Below are 16,452 nucleotides of genomic sequence, written 5' to 3' on the forward strand. Positions count from 1 at the left end.
CACGGGGAGGGAGAACCCAGCTGCCACCTTCCTGAGTGGTGAGTGGTGCTCTCGGCTGCTGGGGGCTGCCTGGGGGAGCAGTCAGTCATCTGCAGGCGGGAGACCATCCCGGCATGGGGCTGGCTGTTTATTTTCAAAGCCTTTGTACCTCAGGTTACTTGTAAGGCTGATGCTTGGGGAGTTCTGCTAAAACCGGACTGTATATGTTCCCTGGTTTGTCTGTAATTTGCGGCTTATGAAAACCAGATGGATTACTCTGTGCTCTGCAAGTTAGGGTAGGGATGGGAGCTTCCGACATAAAAGCAGCTTTTACAGAAAACACTGAGTTAAGAAGATTCAAGCTCGAGCTAGATTGCTTCTTCCCTCCCCCCCTTTTGTCTATTTTTACTGCATCATTGGTATGTGTCCAAGGAAAGTCGGCCATATCATTCGGAAATACAAGGGGATAAACTTTTGACTGTCGGATCTCTTCAGGCTGAGAGACTCCAGAGTAAATGAACTGGGAGAGAGAGAATTAAAAGGAGAGATTTCTTTAGGTGAACTTTTTTGGTTGTCTGCTCTGCCAACAGCAGTGTAAAATAACGAAGAAACTGCAGCAGTCCTTTCCCACTGTCTTTCTAAACAATGTAAGTTACCCTTTCACGCTCATCTCTAACTGTCCGTGTGCTTTTTCTGCTTTTGAGTATTTTGTGAGAGCAGTGGTTTTACAGCGACTGAGCCCTTGCCAGGAGCTCTGCTGTGTGAATGAGTGAATTGCTTTGTCTTTCTTCCTCTTCTTTAAGTCAGGGCGGTAGCGGGGAATCCGAGCAGTTTGACACCACCTTTCTTTGACAGTCGTGCTAGCTTGACTTTAGACGGCTGTCGAAACCTTTAAACCTTTTCGGCGTTTGTGCAGAAATTTGTGTGTAGTTGGCAAAAGACAATAGCAAATGTTTTGATTGAACTACGTGTGTCAGGCTTGCTGTAAGAGCAGGCGTTTCAAAGGGGATTGTGTGATGCTGCGTAAACAGGACAGGATGTGACAAGGGAAAACAAATGTTTCCTGCTCTTTAATATTTAAAAGAAATAATTGAAACAGAGCCAAGAAGTTTGCCTAGGAAAGAAATAGTGATGTTTCTTCAAAGCAAAATAACGACTCTGTAAATCTGAGAGGACAATGCCAAGGTCTAATTAGGAGAGAGAATTTACTTTTCACAGGTGTTCAGTTTTTTGAAGTTGGCAGTTGGCATTAATGTTGCCATATTCTGTTGTTGTGCTTTTGTGAAGAGTAATTTGAGCCATTACCTGGTGCGTAGCTCTCCGTAGGTTACTTATGTTGGTTGATTTCCCCCCTTTCAGTTTATTTTACTATTTTCAAAATGCAGTCTAGGCAGACTGTCAGGCAGATTGATAGGTTTAAGTAAAAACAAGGAGTTATCATGACACTGTACCAGGTAATATACCAAGGATAAGACAAAAATCACCCTGAACTCAAACATTCATTAGGCCAAAACAATTGCATAAATGTTCATTTATATGGGGACAAATAAGAGAATTGTGGTGAAAGTACAATGACTAAATAAATATTTCTTAGGTAAGGATGTGGCATAAGAAAAGTTGCTTTCTGTTCCAGCCTTGGATTTTTTGTCTTTGAGGGCAATGGATTTATCACCTGGATAACTGTTCTGTGGCCAACTATTGTGATTTAATCATCAGAAGTTTTTTTTCTTAACTTTCCACATTGTGGCTTATGTGAGAACTGAAATTAAATTGACTAGCAATACTAATGAGAGCCTCTAGACAATGTGAATATTTGGAATAAACTTGGGAATGTAAACTGTAGGGTTTGAAAAGCATATTAAAAGGTTTGGATTGTTAAAATCTGTATAAACTTGTTTATTTTAAAGCTAGTCCCATAATTATCTGGAGGATGGACTCATGATATCTAAAGCCTGGAGTGGTTATAGAGAGAAGGTACCAGGAAGCTACTGTACTGCATCGTCCTGCTAGAAAACAAAGCCAGCAGAAAGAGGAGGTTAGTCCCTGTTTCCAGAGAATTTTTGGGGGGGAATCATTCTGTTGGCTGCTGACAAAATGAAATAAGGCTTCTGTGCTTTGGCCCTCATCCAAAACCGCTTACCATAAACCAAAGGCTTCCTCAAACTTCTCAGCAAAGCATTTGACAAACTTGAGTTGTGAAGAAGAAACTCCCTGGTCTGATCTGGACCTGCAATACCCACAGTTTGGCTATAAAGAACAGCTTGGGGTTTTCTTCATTGAGGGCTCATTTCAGTCCTTGAGATTCATCCTTTTTCATGAGAAATAGCTTGGATACACCTTTAATACACCATGGCTTTCCTCAGGGAGAAGGCTAAACAGAACTTCTTTGTTGCTTCAAGCAGCACCACTAACATGTGCTCCTTGAGGGCCAGAAGGAAACATGAAGTGGGTTTTATGACAGAACCAATTCTAGATTTGATTATAGGGTTTCTGGGAAGAAGGACAAATTAAAATCATGGAAACATTTATTTCAGACAACTGGGAAAAATCTTTTGGCTTCTTTGTGTAATTCGTAAAGGGAGACAGCAAAGGTATCATGCCAGGTACAGAATAAAAATCAGAAGTATATATATGTTTAATGCCTTTTTTGGGGGGGATCTTAAATGTTTGTCTTTTTCATGGAAGTTATTTTCCATGTACTAACTAGAATATAAGAGTTCAGTGAAATCTTGGTTTTGAGGCTAGGTTTGAGACAAGCAGTGTCCATGGCCTGACAGCACGTGCAAGTGCTGTCTGAATTCTGCTATGTCCAGCAGCATGCACAGTGTTTGGAAAATTAGACCTTAGCTGGACAAAGATGGCAATACTGCTGGGGGATTTCCCCAGCCCATGATAGTATTCTTTCTCTGGCAATCCCAGTTTTATGTTGAAGGTCAGGTTGTTTACTGGAAAATCCCAGATAATTGGTGCTTGAAGCCATCGTGAAAACATGCTAGGCCTGTCTTTGCCTGATAATGGAATTTCGTTAATTCATAACAAAACTAGGATTTGGGCAGCTTATATAAACACAGCGATCCTCCTCATGCCTTTGAGGAAAACTGAGGAATTAAATGAACTGAAAAGGTTTTGGGTGTCCTAATGCAGAGAACAAAGTGGTGTGCATTACTATAGTGAAGCTGAAAATTTAATCAACTGCATAAAGTATTAAACATACACAGTTTTGCAGAAACATATAATACTGTGTCTAGACACATGAACTATTTATACAAAACCAAAGACACAGTGTACGGTGGGTTAGGATAAATCCTTGAGCCAAATGTAAAAGAATTGGATTTGATCAGTTGGCAAGCATATTGTCTCATCAAAATTAAATATGCCTGAGGGTACAAGTGTAGCTAGTTTGAACTATTTGTTTATATACAGCAGCAAACATATATATTACTCCAAATAATAAATTCAGTTTATAAAGAATGATCCTTAATACAATTGCATTATAGAAGGGAATAGCTTTTCAGATTTAAATAGTTGTTTTCAGGACAGTGCAATATTCTGTATTATAAAGAGCCATTAATTCCAAAGAATCTACAAATGCGCTGAAAACTCCAACACAGTGTTTTTCCACCTTTTTTTAATATTTTTTGAGCCCTAAAAATTTTCTCCTGGAATTTTGCCCATCCATATTTTGCAGGATAACATATATGAACTTGCTTTTTTTAGTCAGCTTTCAGGGACCATGTTGAAGTTCAGTGAGTGTCAGATTGAAATCCACTATTGCAGATCCTACACTTGGCTGACACCTTCAACCAAAATTAGATACGCTATTTCCAGAGACTGCAGGTTGTGTTTATGTTATTGCTGATGTTTGTGGGTGGAAAAAAAAGGGGGAATGGGGGGAAGCTAACCATGCATGACACGAGTTGTTAAGAAAACAAGACTCTGAAACAAAATCAATATTTATTGAAAGGAATAAATGTTGGAAAGGAAATAATGATTGTTTGGAGGTTTCTAAAATACTGAAGGGAGAAGAACAGGGCTTAGCATTCACATAAATAGACTTCACCTCTCTATACATGCATTTTCGATAGGTTACTTTTTAAGACACACTTGCTTCTGTTAGAATTGGGCCTGCTCTTGTATTTGTTATGTGACATGAACGGATTGGAGGCAGTCCCTTGGTGTGCTGTAAGGTTTATGCTAACACGTGCCTGTAATGGAAAGAGCTGCTTGGTTGCAAACACTTAGCAAAAGCGATTTGGAAGAATTCCTGTTTTGTGAGAAATTGTGCAAGATTTCTTTCTCTTCCTCTTTATTTTTGATCAACTGGAATAAAGTTCACCTACCACTGAAGAAAACTCAGGTTGACCTTTGAAGAGATGAAAATGGCATTTCATGTCAAGCTTTCTGAATTGTTTTAATTTTATAAAGACCAGGGTTTATTTCTGTGGTTTAAATAACTAAATATTTATTGTATAAATTGCAACATTAAAGACATTTGTCTTTGCTTTCTACCATAGATTCTCTAGGCATTTTCTGTCACAGAATCTGTAGACATGTCTTGGCATTGCATGTCGTTCCTTCTAATAATTGGGGTGGTTGGCTATATTTGGATTGGGCATTGTTTATTTTAAAAGGTGAATTTAGCTGGAAGTGAGTAGTTTAGTTTGATCACAGGAATAGCGGTTTGTAACTGGAATAGCATGAAGGGAAATAAATGACGTAACATGCCACTCTAATGTACTGTGCGGGGACAGCCAAGGATCTAGTCAGCTGAGCAACCTGCTGGCAACCAGGCAGCCTTCCCACTTGCCAGCTGGACTTTAGGGCAATAACTCAAAGCAAATCCCATTCAAAAGGAAGAATTGAAATAGCAATTGGAATATAGTTCTTGAGGTGCCGAACAGAGAGCGTGGCAGGTAGATGTTGGCTGGCTCCATCCATCTTGCTACTAGTTAGTTGCATGAGGGTTAAAAGAGGCACAGCTAAATTAAGAAGGAGACTAATCATAGACATGTGAAAAATGTTAGCAGCATGTATTCTGGCACTTCTTACATTACATGGTGATCCTGTTAACACAAGCATCAAAATATACCCTGTATAGCTGGACTGCTACAATAGTTTACAAAGAAACTGCTGCCAGAATGGCTACGATGGTTTACAGTTAGATATTAAATCTAGGCTGTAATAACCTTAAGAATAAGCCCTGCCACTAGGAGAAGACAAATGACCTAAAATGTACTGTAATCATATATACCCTAAATGTTCCCCTGCGGTTTTACTGGACAACTCTGCTTTTCATGGTCAGCACTTTTGCTCACGTGTAAAAGTATTATTTGTTCTCTCTCACTTTAAAACCTTCTGAATATTAGAAGTTTTGGATGCATTTTAGGAGCAATTAATTAGGTGGATGGTGATCTTCAGGCCTTATGCCAGGCTGGAGGCGCTATGTGAAAGAAACATAAAGATTGGAGTAGATGCAATTACTTTTGATCCGGTTTTAAATGCAGTTCAGCGATCTGCCTGCTCCTAATCCAGTATGGATTTATTTGTCTTAGTGTTATTAGTCTGCCTAAACATGTGTATGATCAGTTTATTTCTGGGTGACTTTCTGTTCTTTTGTCATGGAAAGCTTTGTTCTGTGCTACCATGAGCTTCTGTTCTTGATTTTTTTTTTTTTTTAATTTCAATCCTGGAAACGTAGAGTGACAATTACCTCTTTTGCTGGTGGTGGTTTTTTTGTTTGTTTGTTTGTTTTATGGGTGTTGAATTCTAGGTTTGAGGATATCCCTTCATTGAACTTGTAATTTGGAAAATTGTCATGTGTGGAATGATGACTTGAAAAAGTGAAAGTCTCTGCAAAGATTTATACTGTGCCTGCCTCCTTCTACATCAACGTTTAGTAGAACTTGGTAATTTGTGAGCTTGAAGGTGTGTGGTATCTACCAGTGTGTTTTGTGAAGCGCATTTGCAAGGAAAGAGCAGTGGCCAGATAATTCTGAGCTACATAACTCTGACTAGTATGAAAATATAAACGTGCAAAGATGGTCCTGCACCTTGTGCAGAACAAAAACACTCCAAAGCAGTGATGGAATCTTGAGCAAACGCACTTGACACAATTACTTACAGAACAACAAAAAAAAAAAGATTGCACTCAAAAGATTCTGTTGAACTTGGAAATGCTCTTGAAAAGATCCCAACAATTATGTTTTTGTGTGCCTCAATGCATTAATCTCTATAGTGGTCCTTGGAGAGACTTAGTATTGGCCCATGATCTACATTATTAGAGAACTTGCATACTCTGAGAAACAGGACTTCCAAAAGAGCGGATGCCACCAGGTTCAATGATGCCAGGTGTCTTCAAGGCCACCCTGGTTCTTCTGTAAATATTCTGTAAATGCTGTAAATCAGGCTGCTTACAAATTCCTCAGCAACTAAAATGACCCCCAGGAATGAAAACTCAGGACTGAGGAACAAGCCTTTTACAGCATACGTAAACTGTTCAAGAGGAAAAGCTGCCATGGTTTGTCTGCATTTGCACAGTATTTTTTTTCTTCTTTTTCCTGTGAGGAAACAGTATTCATGAAATACCCTTCTACAACTTTCTCTCCTGTCATCCCTGTATTGGTGGAAGTGTTAATGTAAACCTTCAGGGACTAACTCCCACGAGATAAGCTTCTGCAGGTGGTTTTTTTCTTGTTATCTTGAAAGCAGATTTAATTTGATATTTAGAGCTCAAGTAATTGCACTGTACTGGAGTTGGGAAACCTAGGGCCCAAAAATCTGGTAGAGCCACAGCCTAATTTCATACCATCTGAGGTTTTTTTGTCCTGAGTGTTACTCTGAGACAATACTATGATATGGGTTAGTGTGTGGTCTTCCCAATGTGCTTGAAAGGCTTTCTGGACCCTCCACAAAGAACAGGCCCTTCTCTTATTACCTAATTCTTAGTCTCCTTTGTGTGCTCTTGGGAACAACTGATCTTTCTGCATCTCAGCTCAGAAAACATTTTATAGTGAAGAGATAAAATAAAGTGTTGCACCGTGAAGATTTCATATTTATCAAATATGCAGTGGTAATTTTTTTCCTTGCATCTAAAATAGCTGGAAATAAATTTTGATTGTGAAATACAAACATGTTCTGAGATATTTCATTACTAATTAAAGATGAATAATTTTCCATTCATTCACAAATGTAATCTTTTACTTAAAATCTCTCAGTGGAGATAAGTGCAATCCTTTATTACACAGAAAACAGAAGACAGTATGTAACAGAGGACTGTTTTCTAAGAACTGCGCTACATGTTCCGTGTAGGCAGAGAACCCCCTCATCCCTTAGCTTCCTCATTCTAATTAGCTTTTTCACTATTCTGTCCTACAAAAAATAAAAAAACCCCAGACTAAACTAGTGCATGCAAAAATGTTTGTATATAATAAGGTGAATTTGCAAAAAATAAGTGAGTAGTTCCACTTCTTGTGCTTGCAAAGTCCAAAATTTTTGTTTGTCATCAGAAGCTGACACATTGCACAGTCTTGAATACAAGTAAGTAGAAGAGCAGGAAGGCTTCTTCCCATATTTAACTTTTGGGGCGGATTTTTATCTGTGCTCCTGAATGGTGGCCTTTACCCTCTGAACAATTATTATTTCACCTCTGGGATGTGCTCTTGCAGAAGGCCTGCTCTGGAGGCGTGCACTCTCTGGAGGGACCTCTGTTGAGGGAGGTGGACAACTTTTAAACTTCTAAATGAGGAGAACCAGGATAGCGATCAAGGCATGATTTCCCCAAGCTCTATGGCATTGCTTTTAGAATAATACAGAGTTCCTCAGCAGAGAAACAAGATGAATGTCACTCTTAAGGAAATATCACTAGAAGTCTCTTTTTCTTAAGGATAAAGTAAATTTGAACAGGTAGAAGGAAGTGGGGAGAAATGCTGGGTTAGTATTGTATTCACTATGAAAGAGTTCTCTGCTTGGGGTGATGACTAGTCAGTCTCCGTTGTTGTGTGCCTTGTTTGTATGACTTAGAAATGGGTGTGCATGCTAAAGGTACTCTGTGGCCCTGGGTGGCATTCTTCATGCACCAGGAGTGTATTAAGGCAGCTGTCTGATGGATTCATTTCACCTGACATCCCTAAACAGCAGGGCTCTGCAAAGTGATAAAAACAGCCCTGTGGAGCCATTATTGTCCATTAACTATGCCAAAAGGGAGTGGCTACTTAGTTCCTGTGATGTCTACACTGAGTATTTTGAAGGTTTATCTGGGTCAAATCAAAAGTAAATCTAGCATAGCCTTATAATTTGCATGGTGGCTGACAGTGGATACCTACAGAAGGGCGTAAGAATAGATCAGACGTATCATGGTACTCTCCAGAATGCTCTTGCATCTTCAATGATTTGGCCTTCCAGTTCTGCTTCTGGTAGAGGTGATGTCTTTGTATTTTAAAATCTTTAATCAATTTATCCACCATGAATTTGTCCTTCTCTCCTGGAATGCCTGTAAAATATTAACAACTATAGCATCCTGGGCAATGGGTTTCACGGCTCACAGGATGAAGGAGTATCCAACACATTACTGGTAGCCTAAAAGAGGTTTCTCATCTGTGGCCAATAAAAAGGAAGAGTAAAAAGCAACAAATATAAATTGTGAATAAAAAATACATTGTGAATAAAATTTAACTCTGCATGCTCCACTTACCAAAAACCTAGTGACTGCTGTTTCATCAGACTTCCAAAAGCATTTAAGTTATTTGCAATACATCCTAACAGCCCCTCACTGCAGTATCTGTGAGAGAGAAGTTGTTCAGTACCCAAGATTAGTGCAGAGTCTCTATGGCCTATTTGTAACTGGTTTTCCACTAGGCTTTCTCAATTCCTTTTAACAGCAGTGCCTAGAGCTGGTTCCTTTACACACACCTCTAACAGGTTTTGTTGTTTGCTATGTATAACCTGTATCAATAACAGCATGGTACATCTTGTCACAGTCGTCGCAAAGACTACTTCTAAAGCATCAGGCAGTTCTTATATCTGCTCATAGAGTTTGGAAAAGGAAGAGGATGCTTAGATCTGCTCCTGGTCTCTGACTGCAAAAGACTCAGGCTATATAAGCTACTATCTTGCACCTATTTACCAAAATAGCCCTTACCCAAATTAATGGCTTACTATGAAAACTTATTTCGTAGTGTGGAAAGGTAGTTAATGTCACAGATACAGTTAAATGACAATAGTTGAATTGTGCAAGGCATTAAGACATGGGCTACCTATGCTTGCACAGGATCTGTGTTCTGTGTAGCTGGTGCCTATCACAGTGGAATTCTGGTACTCTGAAGAGATTTCCAGGTGCCATCACAAGCCAAATGATAATGTGGCTGATTTAAGACAATATTGTTCTTAGCTGTCCTGATGCCAGCGTTTTTTCCAAGTACTTTTTTTATTTAAAAATACAGCTGCATTCACATGGTTATTGTTTTCTAGACTGTCTCCTAATTTGCTTTTCATGTACTTAAAAATGTACTGGTTTTCCTGTAAAGTAAAATGGATGTATTTTCATATAGAAATGAATGTACTGTGTATCCCAGTTCAGCTTGGGAGAGTCTTAAAATTGTGTCTATGAGTGGTTCTACTTTCCTCCTCTTTCATTAGCTGTTGCTTCATAAGTTGTGATGTCAGTTAAAAAGACTGATATTCATGCAGGAAAATATGTATGAGGGTCTTCTGAGAATGTAATTTTTGCAGAAGTCTGACCTACATCAGTGCTGGGCATTTGCTTACGAGCAGCCTGGCAATGCCCCTGGAGGAGCCTGGGGCATCTAGCCTGAACCTGCCCTGCGTGATGAGAACCTGGAAGAAATGTCTAAGAGAAAGCTTAGGAGAGTTCTTTTTGGAGATGAAGGATAAAGGTGGACACCTTTTACTACTTCTGCTCCTTGCAGCTTGTGTCAGGTATAAAATCTGGTACCTCAAGGAAAAGGCCTGAGGAAGACCTGGGCTGAGCCAGAGTAGCTGCTTGATAGGCCCCGAGAAAGGGCCACTAGGACTGTCTGGAGATCCAGCCCGCTCAGGGGTATAGTGGGCTTTGCAGTCAGATAACTGCATCTCACTGTGGCTGTAGTGAAACTCCACTGTGGAAACACATAGTGAGAATTGATGTATTTCTGCAGATAAGGCACAAGATATGAGGAGCACTTTGTGCTGTAGAAAGGTTTCAGCTTTTTCCCATAATAACAGTTCTTTAAATAGGAACGCTAGCACACAATCAGCAAACAAGCGTCCTTGCTGAGGACTGGAAAGACTTGTTTACTGGGTGAAGTTCAACCACTGGGTGCTTCCAAGTTCTGAAGTGCTGGAGCTGACTGCTGCTAAGCCAAATGGAGTGACCCTGTGAGTGCGGAGGAGGAGGACACAGCGTCGCAGCCGGCACGCTCACGCTCCGTATGCTTGGGGGCTCCCCACAGGAGCTGGAGAAGGCTTTTTGTTCCGGTTCAGCTCCTGTGCCTACAACTATTGTTCAAACCCACAGAGCTCCTTTTGCCGAGGTTGTTCTGACATTGTTTCTCACTACTGCTGGTGCTGCCAGACTACCTGCTGTTACGTAGCTACATGTTTACCTACTTGCTGTGAAGGTTCAGTGTTGCATTTCTGCCAACATAAAGAGCCTGCCTGGGTAAACCTCTGCCTGCCACTTAACGCCTGAGCAAGGTCTTCTCTGAACCCAAGGGCAATATAAACGTTTAGACATATTGCTGTGTTTTTTGAAAGACGTTTCAGTTCAGAAGATGACTTAGCAGACATAGAAAGGAAAATCGCTGCTGCGCTCTGGGCAAGAAAATGAGGTGGGTACTGTACAAAAGCTAAGGTAAATATGGAGCTGCGGCAACCAATATTTCATCTTTTAAACAACGTAAGTGCTGCAGAGGATGTGAGCCTGAATTCTGCCTGCTCACAGGCTGGAGAGGGGCTCTTCCTTCCCCCTCCTTCTTAGTCCCTCTCCCAGATGTGTTTTTGGCAGAAACCTTACCTGCTTAGGCACCCTATCTGCTGTGTGCTATGTGCTAAGATGACGTGAATTCCTTAGCTTTCTGCCTCCATTGTTTTCTTTTTTAACACTTAGATTCTGTCTGCTGTTTCTTGCTGTGAAACACCTATTTTTTTTTCTCCCGGTTTATTTTCCATATGCTGTATCTGCTGGGAAGTGGGATTTTTGAAGGTTGCAAGAAAAAAATTCTAAAGGGCTGGCAGTCTCCAAGTTAATTTTGTGAAGAAGTTACATGGCATGTGGTGATTTCTGGGTGCTGCCTTCTCCCTTGCTGATTTGAACTTTGTGCTAGTTCAACAAAATCCTACTGAAGTAAATGGAAACAGAAGCAGAGGAACTTCACTTTGCAGTGGTCAACAGAGGATGTATGACTGAGCTCCGGTACCCGATGTGTATCACCTCTCCTGAAGGGAGAGTTGTAGAACTGTAAGATGAAGTGGAGATGCAGCGTGGGGCAGATTCAGAGGAGTGTCTCAGAAGGGAGTGGAGGGGATGGTCTCTGAGCAGTTCAACCTTCACCACACAGCTCAGTACCAAAAACACTGAGCATTTGCTGCTTACTGTAACTTTTCTTGCCATTGCTCAGCAACTCTGAACAAAATGCCTAGAGCATATTTCAATGTACCTTATATCTAACAGTATGTAGAAAAGGCCAGGGACCTCTTTCCAAATAGATTCCTGCTCAACCTCCTTCTTTTTGTCTGTACTGCCTGTTATCCTGTGCCTGGAGGGGTTAACAGTGATTAGTATGGAGTCTCCATGGAGCACTTTTATTTCAAGTAGCATTTCAGAGCAGGTGTTTATGTAAGCAGCAGTGATTTGATGTGCAGTTTTAATTATTTGTCAGTTCAGCTTGGTTTTATTTGAGCCTGTGTGCCTATAAAGGCTGAACAGAGCTTTTCTGTCAGTGTTAACAAAATAGGTAGGCCTAGAGAGTCAAAAATGTACAATTGTAGAGGTGATGTTAACAGCACTAAGTAGTTAATCAGGGTAGAGTTTTTTTCAGTATAGATGCTCTGACTTGCTGCTTTGGATGGCAAGCGTACAATTTAAAATCCTTTTACTTAGGCCTGCACAACATCTAGCCCCTGAAATAATTACTTGGACCTACCTCACTGTGGATATTTTTTTAATAGCTCACCTGAGGATACGACATTTTATTAAACATGGAAAGGGCCCTAAATGACAGTTCTGAGGCTGTCATTTAACCTGATACATGACAGTTTAATCCTATCATTTCCCTTGGCATGACCTTTTCCCCTCATTTCCTACCCCTTCTCTCTGAAATCTCATTTGTGAGAATGTTGGCCATTTGGTTGGGGATTCCTGGACTTCCACTGCAAGCACTCAAATTGTCCTTGCATGTGCAGTAAATCCAGTGTGCTCCAAGTGTGTTGGAATTTATTGTGCAAGGCCCTGACCCAAAATGAGGTCCTGAAAACCTCAGACAGACAGCCTTAAAGTAGGTATCCTACCTCAGCTGAGTGATGACTGTGTGATCACACGAGCTCTAACCTGCCAGTCATGTCCCTTGGTGTGTGCAAGGCAGCCACCAGAAGGCCCATGTCCATCCAAGGACAGGACAGTTGGGAGATGGGGTCTGTGGAGATCGAAGCAGGACTATTGCACCATCAAAGGGTGGTGGAGAAGGGGTACTGCAGAAGGAGGCAAAAGTTGTGAGGATGGGGAGAGAGAAGAAAAGGGGGCATTAGATGCCAGCCATAACCCTTCCCTTCTCTACAAATCGGAGTATAAAGCATTAGTATGTTGATGTCTTAAGAGGCCGACCCATGTATTTCAGGTGTTTACCCTGTTATAAGCTTTGATTACAGACAGAGGAAAGGAAGGAGAAAAAAGCAACACAGCATTAAACATGTAAAACTATTAAGCAAGGCTTTCATTTATAGCAGGGGCTTCTATTGCTGTTATTCATAGAATCATTAAGGTTGGAAAAGACCTCTAAGATCATCGAGTCCAACCATCAACCCAACACCACCATGCCCACTAAACCATGTCCCTAAGTGCCGCATCTACCCGTCTTTTAAATACTTCCAGGGATGGTGACTCAACCACTTCCCTGGGCAGCCTGGTCCAATGTTTAACCACTCTTCCAGTAAAGAAATTTTTATTATTCCTGTGCCTTTAGCAGTTGAAAGCTTTTAAAAGAAACCTAATTCATGACATCGACATCTGACAGTGGTCCTGAAGGTGAGCCCATTGCCACGCAGAAGAAATGCCAGAATACAGAGCTTGTTTCTGGTGACCATAGTGCCTGGCCCTGCCACCTCAATGGCAAATACCCAAAAGGGGAAAGAGAAACAATAACACAGAGGGGAGAAGAGCAGTTTGTGTTTGGTGCTGCCTGACTTGCAACATCAGTGCTGGAGACAGGCAGGGAGCGCAGTCACATCAGCCAAGCCTGGGCTGGCTGAGCCAGGAAGGCTGGCTGAGCAGGGAGGCCAGCCTGGCTGCAGTTGTGCTACAAAAGCCGCAACCTTGGCAAGCTAAACTAGGCGTAAGCAAAAGGTAGAAGGAAATAGAATAAGGTGGCAAAGGCATAGGAGGATGGGTGCTGGGGAGGCTGGGAAGGTCTCCAGCAGCCCAGCATTACATGCCAGGCAAACCTATTAAGTTCTTTGCCTCCCAGGCAATGACAAGCCATGTGTTGGGTCACAAGCTCTGGGGAAAATCTGCTCCACTGGATCACAAGATGGGGGAGTGATTGTGGCTCCAGGCTGTGGCTGGTGGGGAGGAACCAGGACCTAGCAGAGCTCCTTTCAGGCAGACGTGCCCTCTAGCTACAAGGCCCCAGTGGGAGGAAGCTGTGGCTCTTCCCAGCCCATGTGAGCTACAGCCTGGGCTACTGGACAATGTGGGATCAGGGCTGGAAGCTGCACTTGCTCTGCAGGAGCTGCTGGGTCTGTGTGGGTGTACAGCCGCAGTGGGGAAAGGTGAAGGCGCCTCCACTGCCGGTGTCTCGTCAGGATGACTAAGGCCTCTTGACTCCCAGTGTGGGCATGGTCCCACAATGACAGAGCTTGGCTGTTTCACCCCCCTTGCTTTCCTGGTGCCAGGGTCAAATTAAGGATGTAGAACTGGGTGATGACTGTAACAGCCCATCCTCTCCTATATTTGTGTTCCCAAACTAGCCCTCATTCCCAGCATGTCGGCTTTGGGTAATTGATTTCTGGTCTCTCCCACCTCTTATTTTCCAGTCAGTCTTAATTGCCAGGACTGTATTAGTTGGCCATTTAGTTTGGGCTAACCCAATAATTTTTTTTTTCTGCTGACCTTAAAATCTCTTTTGTACAGCAGGCTGAGTTAGACTACTCTCCCTTCAGTCAATTTATAGTAGAGGCTTCAGTGCAGACCATTAATCTTAACCTGGGGTGTTTGGATGACTTATTTAATGTTAGGGAAGGATATATCAATATCTACCTATGGTCTGTAAATTAGCTGTGGGTTTTTTTGGTAACTTTCTATTTATGTGCTCCCTAAGAATATGAATTCAGGTTGTGTTTGGAACAGGGAAAAGAATAAATTATTCCAAAAACATGACAATTACAGGGGATAATAACAGGGGCTAGACCACTTTTCCATGGCACTATGAAGATGGTATGTGCTATATATTTTCTTCTCCAGAACTTACTTCACTAATAAGTCAGCAGCGACGATGAGAGCAGCAAATTTCTGAGGGAAAGTAGCCTGTTATTTTTTTAAAAACAAAAAACAAATAACACCACAAAACCGAGCACTAACAACAACCCCCACTTCCATCTCCCAGCTCAAAAGACACACACATACAATAAACCTATTTGAAACAGGCTGGTAGTAACTGCTATGGGGGTAAAGTGCAAGACTGTTCCCTGAGCTATGAATCCATTTCCTCTTCACTAGGGAGAAGAAACCCACATATCAACATTCAACATGTAAGAACAAAAATCTCAAGGGAAATGCTATGACTTTTGCTCATTTTCCTTGCCACAGTACCACATTTTTGTTTTGTTGAAGAAGCGGGATTGTTTGCAGAATATCAGCTCATTGTCAGCAGGCAGCTTCTCAGAGTTAATTATAAGATAATTGCAGTTTGAAGCAATCTCTCATTTGGAGGTGTAGATCCCTGTGAGAGTGGCTGCAGCTGTGACTCCTGCAGTCTCCTTTGGCCATGAGGTACGTTACGGGTTACAGGATTGGTTCTGATTCAAGGGATATGTAGTCCTTACTACTGATTGTAAATGGAAATAGTAATTTGAGCAATACTTGTCATTCTGGTTTAGTGTACATAAACTTGATGCTTGAAATGAGCAAGCTAAGTGATGTCTGCATGCTTTTGTCCGAGAGTCTTGCATCCTGGTTCTGGGAGTGCCACTCCTGAATTTTCTCTCTTGATTTTTGTTTTACATGTGTCTTTGTTCCAGTGGCAGAAACAAAAGGCCTTGGATCTCCTTGTTGTGGGAGTGAAATATGTTGCTTGCTCTTTGCAATGGGGGTTCTGTAGACAGTTTAAAAAGAAAACAAAAAACCCAACCAAACATAAAAAGCCACCCCTCCAAAAATGTACCTGAAATCTCTGGCCCCCTTTTTAAACAGTGAATCCTGCTGTGCAGATGCCTGCTTCTTCTGACCTCCTGAATGTTGAAGCTAAACGAAACATACCTCGTTCTCTCTCTCTGATAGCGTTCAGCACATGTTGAGGGAATCAGAGGAGCAGTATTTTGGCACAGGCACCCAAAATCCTAACACATGCACACACGCTGCCTGATGTTTCATTTCAGGTTATAAACTGGATTACAACATGGTTTCGCCCTGTGGGCATTACCCAGGGAAACCAGGCTGGATCTGCCTGATGCATAAAACCAGTCTGGCTAAATGATTGCCAAGTGGAAACTAAATGATGTACGCAGAATCTATATTTTTAACAGGAATGCTACGTTATTATTAATACTATTCACCTCATCAGTCCAAGGATGGAATAAATATTATATTCTGGAAACTGTGCTTAAAGAGCTTAGGACAACATTTTAAACTTCCAGAATAACTATATCTGTCCTAATTAAGTCAGAGTAGCACAGACAGTATTTAAACCCCACATTTTTTCTTCTTGATGCAAATGGACCTTTGTGTCCTTTTATTTGTGGGAAGCTTTGTTAGCCTCAGTTAGCTGAAATACTTGCATACGATTTGTTTTTTCAAAAGAAAAGATTCACTGTATTTAGAGATGCAAATACTACCTTGTCTGCAAAAACCACCAGCTGTTACACTGGAAGACAAAGCTAATTCTATGTTGCTTTACTTCAGTAGTGTCTGTGTATTCACAAGCATCTTTTTAACAACCTTCTCTGCATAGCTGAAAAACACCAGATACCAAATTTCTTTTTATTTCCTTTGGTAATAGCCTAGTAAAATCTAAATTGATCTGCGATTTTTAAATTTCTTAAACAAGTAAA

General features: G+C 41.3%; 1 protein-coding gene across 3 annotated transcripts in view; it reads left to right on the top strand.

Annotated features, from left to right (window-relative positions):
- TRIM2 (tripartite motif containing 2) overlaps positions 1 to 16,452 on the top strand; it is a 73,463-nt gene that overhangs the window by 9,729 nt on the left and 47,282 nt on the right. The window contains exons 1-2 of one of the 3 annotated variants that reach the window (XM_009329786.1): positions 79 to 626; positions 1,887 to 2,014. The exons of 1 other annotated variant lie outside the window; for it this stretch is intronic. The gene's annotated coding sequence lies outside the window, so the exon portion shown is untranslated. Of the gene's footprint in view, positions 1 to 78; positions 627 to 1,886; positions 2,015 to 16,452 lie in introns of those variants that run through there. One more of the 3 variants, XM_009329787.1, reaches the window with a different exon arrangement.

The sequence above is a fragment of the Pygoscelis adeliae genome, unplaced genomic scaffold (genome assembly GCF_000699105.1).
Source record: "Pygoscelis adeliae isolate BGI_AS28 unplaced genomic scaffold, ASM69910v1 Scaffold67, whole genome shotgun sequence".
NCBI lineage: Eukaryota > Metazoa > Chordata > Aves > Sphenisciformes > Spheniscidae > Pygoscelis > Pygoscelis adeliae.